The following is a 4,793-nucleotide window of genomic DNA, read 5'->3' as shown; positions in this document are numbered from 1 at the left end:
ATGTGCCCTGTGCCTTACTATAAGCTTTACTTTTGCTGTGCCCTCTGCCAGGATCACTCTTCTAAACCCTTGCTTCATATCTGGCATGTTCCCCCATTGGCTGGGTCTGGACTTGCCATCTGGTGACCTGAGTCATGTCTGCTGGTTGAGTGTGCTTATCCCGTATTTAAATGTAGTGAACGCCTTCCCTGTGTGAACGATTTATTAACCTGCCGGGTATGGGTCAGGCCCAGGGAAGTAGCCTTAGCGCCTATGCAAAAACATCAGTCTCAGAGGGGCTCACCACACTTGCCTATAATGGGGGAGCTGCTGTCCTCACAGGGGGGAGCAGGTAGTACCCTTAAAGGGGGACCAGCCATGGGACGTGGTTGGATAAGACTGAACCCTTTGGGGCCGGGGAGATGTAGAGCTGGACCTGAAGCTTACACCCTTGTATACAAGCCTGGGGCCTACGCAACCCCCTTCTTCTTCCTGGTGTCGTCTTTAGCCTTCCCTGTTCACAGGCTGGACATGATTCCTGATGTGGCAGAGTTTGAGGGTGACCACTCCTAGGAATACCAGTGGCTTACTGAGCACCTTGTCAGCAGGTTGCCCAGTAGCCTTCCAGGGAGGACCCTACAAGAAGTGGAGACAGGTCTGTGGGGGCCAGCGGCAGCCCACTCAAAGCAAAGTGGGACAGGTGGCCGGCCCCTCTAATTCTAGCCACTCTGTAATGGGGGCTGTGCCCAAAAGTGCTTCCTTCCTGGAAGGTGGGATGGGATCTGCAGGGGGGGCAGCCAGTGGAGGGCACCTGCAGGGTTTTCACAGAAGCTCAGCACAGGGGGTGTGTTCATGGCGCCAGCATTGGTTTCAACCTCCGAAGCTTCAGGCTCCCCTTTGGAAGACAGGCTGCTGATGTCCCCTATCTCTGGTAACAGATATTAGGGAGGTCCTGCTGGCAGATTCCCTCAGGAAGGTCAGGAGATGGCTGTTGCTTAAAGCAGCCCAGAGCCTGCCCCCTTGAAGAATGTGGACACATCCATGGCCCCAACTCTGGTGTCCTGTTGCCAGCCTCTGGCAGTGACCCTCTTCCTGCCCTGTCCACTGCCCCTGTGGATGCATGGTCTTCCTGGAGCTGTTCCTGCAGACAGCAGAGAAGCACTACATGCTGGGACATGTAGTCACCTACTAGGTTTTCACCAATCAGCCAGCTGCCGGGCCCCGTGTGCCCCTCCAGGTAGGCTGGAGTGTGGTGGTCCTCACGGTGGACACAGGGTCACTTACTACGTCTTCAACGACCAGCTGGTTGCTGTGCCCCGTGTGCCATTCTGGTAGGGCTGTAGGGCGGTGGTCGTCGAGGTCTGCAGCGTCTGTCTCTGGCAGGATATGTCCATGCAGCACATAGCGATGATCAGCTGCTTCCGCGACCAGCGCTTCCTCTGTGACGTGGATGAACTGGTGTGCGTGGACGAGGATGCAGGAATGAAGTTCTGGGACCATGTGAGCATATTGATCCTGTCCCCCCTCTTTGGCACCCCACACCTTGTTTTCAACTGGGCAGCTCCTGAGGACTTTATCTATGAGCGCTGTCCACAGTCCCAGACCCACATCCCAGGGTACCAGGGCAAATTTTACTACTTGGGGGCCTTTTTTGCGGTATTGGTGGTGGAGTTTCCCCGACTGACCTCACCTTGTCACCAGGCGATGGTGGTCAACTGGGCCAATGGGATTGAGGCTGTGTGGCCCGATAAGAGCCACCTGAACAGGTACCTGCTGGGCCACAGGCCCACCAAGGTGCTGTCCCCGGAGGACTTGTGGGACACATGGCTAGTGGGATGGACACTCCCATCATTCCCCGGGTCATGAAGAAGCTGAGATCCATGGCTGTGCCCAAGAATCAACAGGGCACCCAGAACTCATGAGGGGCTGTCCCCGGAGGAGGTGTGGGACCTGCGGTATTGGGCTATCCCCTGAAGGACCTGTGAGACACGCAGCTGATGGGCTTGCTTCTGTCATGAAGAAGCTGAGATTTGTGGCTGTGCCCCCAAATATCACCAGGACATTTGGAAATCACGAGGGGCTGCCCCCTCCTCCATCAGTGTGTGTTGCCTTGAGCGGATCGGTCAGAGCAGATTTCTACTTCTGTCCACTTGAGGGAAACTGTGGAGCCTAGCACTGCTTGCACGGGCACGCCAGCGCCCCAACCAGGCCTGCGCACAGGAGACGTGCCTGGGCACACAAGTTCCTCTCTTTGTGGTTAATACATATTGATCACTTCCGGGTCCTTTGCAGCTGTAAACGGCTCCAGTTTTATGTCCGTTGTTTTTCTGTGTCAATGCTGAGCAACCATCTTAAAAAGAACAATTGAGGGAAAAGGTTTTCTCCGTGGTACTCAACAAACATCGCCTGTTGGGCCTGGGAGCAGCCCTGATGCAGGCATGGAGCCAGAATGGGTGCTGGCCGGGTCTTCCCTTCCAAACCTTACACCTCACCGTGGCCATGGGGCTTCAGGGTCAGGGGTGCGCCGAGCCACCTCCCAGACCCCCATTGCCCTCCTCAGCAGAGGCCTTGGCTGCGGCCATTAGCTCAGCCTTCAGGAGCATGAGCCCTCTGGGCTATATAAGGTTCCTGCCTTGGTTTTAAATGGCTATTTCTGTGCTGGTGTTTGTCAAATGTGGGTACTCGCTCTGTCTCGATGCGTGTCCCCTTGGGATTCCTCAGTGCTCACCAGTGGGTTTGCACTTGTGGACTTTCTCTGGACCAGCTGCCTCCACTGTGTCTTAGCAAGCCCTTACTGAGCTCAGTCACCCAACAAGGGGCAGAGCATGAGAGCAAGAACTAAGATACAGGCTCCCTGCTTCTGGGCCCTCTAGGGACTCGTGATGGCCCCGACATCCTGACTCACTTCTTTTGTATTGTGGTATAATTGACATACAGCTGATACCATGAAGCGCTTTTCAGTGTCAATAAGTATAGTCACTGTTCTGCACCGGCTAACTCCGTCCATCGCCACAATGTTTTCATCATCCCAAACTGAACCTCTACCCATGAGACCCTAACCCCCATTCCCCTTCCCTGCCCCGGCACCCAGCAGTTCCTTCCACCTCTGTGAATTGGAGTGCTCTCGATCCCTCACATATGGAGTCCTCCGGTGTGGGTCATTTAGGGGCTGGCTTATTTCACATGGCAGAATGGCCTCAAGTTCTGTCCCTGTGAGCCTGAACCTGACCCACTTTCCCCCTGAAAGTGTGGCTCGCCTTCTCCTGTCTGAGCTGAACCTCCTCGGTCCCCTCTGCTCCCCTCACTTTCCTCCTCAGCCTGAAGATGATCCCAGGCAGTCTGCAGCTTTGAAGACCTGTTCAGTCCGGATGCCAGGCACATACCCCGGGGGCCTCGGGCCTCACCTATACCCCATCTGTCCACGTCAGGTGCCTGCCCCCCCCCAGCTGACCACCTGCACCTCCCACAGGTGTCCCTGTCTCAGCAGAGGGAAACACCAAGTCCAGACCCTTGAAGTCCTCTGGGAATTCTTGCTTGCTACCAACTCTCTCAGCAGTGAAGTGTCTACTGGAGTACATTCAATATCCAAAACATTTAAAGGCATGTGTGAGTCTCTGCTGCCTTAGGCAATGGATAACAGTTGGGACAAATAGAAACCAAGCAGAATCACCGGAAGAAAGCCTGAGGAATGAGGAGCTTTAGGGAAGAAGTGTCTGGAAGCTCTTACTGCCCCTACCTGAGCTTCAGGTTCTCTTCAGTTACTCTTGTGCCTCAGTTATCTTCCTGGAACCCTGACATGGCTGTTTTCAGATAGCTCTTCCAGTAGTACCCTCAGTTTCTGGGAGGCAGATTTGCTGGAATCCACAGTGTGTCCTGCTGCCCCACAGGGATCGCTTTTTGAAGGTGTATCGTCCAGGCCATCTGAGGGGCCAAGACCGTGGGTCTGTGACCTGGAGGGATTCTGAGCAGAACTGGTGGGATGGGAGTGCTTCAAGTCCCAGAGGTAGGTTTCCAGAAACCCGACTAGGGTCCCCGGCATCCTACGGATTTTGAATCAAATCTCTGAGATCTTTAAAATGCTAGCAATTTTACACCATGGGCCAGAAAAGCAAATGTCCCTTTGCACCCAACCCCACCTAAACTATTTTCCATTTCTTGTCACTTGAGCTGTGGTCAAAGGTTTGGGAGTTGGGGCTTGAGGAGGGTCCGGGGCAGACTTTGAATTTGTGGGACAAAGGCCATCCAGACAAGCTTGTGCTGAGCCTGAGGAGGGGGTCTGTTTGGAGACCCCAGCTGCAGCTACCGCTGTCCACGGAGGCCCCCTCAGCCTGCCCCAGTTCAACTGCTGCTGGGGGAGAGCCTGCCCCCTCCTCTCTGTCTGAGGGCTCTTTCCTGCACCAGGTGCCTCCTCTCCTGCCAGCCATTGCCATCCTGTAGCCTGGGAGGGTGGCTACCCCGAGTTCCTCTAGCTGCTTGGGGGGCACCTGCACCCTCCTCTCTGCCTGAGGTTTCTCTCTTGCATCAGGTGCACCTCCTCTCCTGTCAGTCATTGTCAGCCTGCAGCCTCGGAGGGTGGCTACCTTGACAACCTCCAGCCTGGGGGACAGAACTGGTGTCAGTGAGATGTGGTCTCCCATCAGGTCTGAGCGCCAGGACCCCACAGTGCTCCCTCTCCTCCTGCAGGCTCTTTGTGCCACATCCTCCCTCAGTCTCCCTGAGCCTAAGGCTTCCTCCGTTCGCAGACCATCCTTGACCCAGGATCCACACGCTGGACTGGGAGCAAGTCGTCAGGAGCAGGAACAGGGACAGGGGCA

At 55.6% G+C, this 4,793-nt stretch overlaps 1 pseudogene; it reads left to right on the top strand.

The window, feature by feature from the left end:
* Nucleotides 1–1,099: 1,099 nt before the first annotated feature.
* On the top strand, nucleotides 1,100–1,901 carry LOC112818731 (histo-blood group ABO system transferase-like; annotated as a pseudogene).
* The last annotated feature ends 2,892 nt before the right edge of the window (nucleotides 1,902–4,793 follow it).

Source organism: Callorhinus ursinus, unplaced genomic scaffold (genome assembly GCF_003265705.2).
Source record: "Callorhinus ursinus isolate GAN/ISIS: 27379988/994484 unplaced genomic scaffold, GSC_fseal_2.0 scaffold789, whole genome shotgun sequence".
NCBI classification, from domain to species: Eukaryota; Metazoa; Chordata; class Mammalia; order Carnivora; family Otariidae; genus Callorhinus; species Callorhinus ursinus.
The sequence above is the reverse complement of the archived record's forward strand: the minus strand, read 5'-3'. Positions and strand labels throughout refer to the sequence as shown.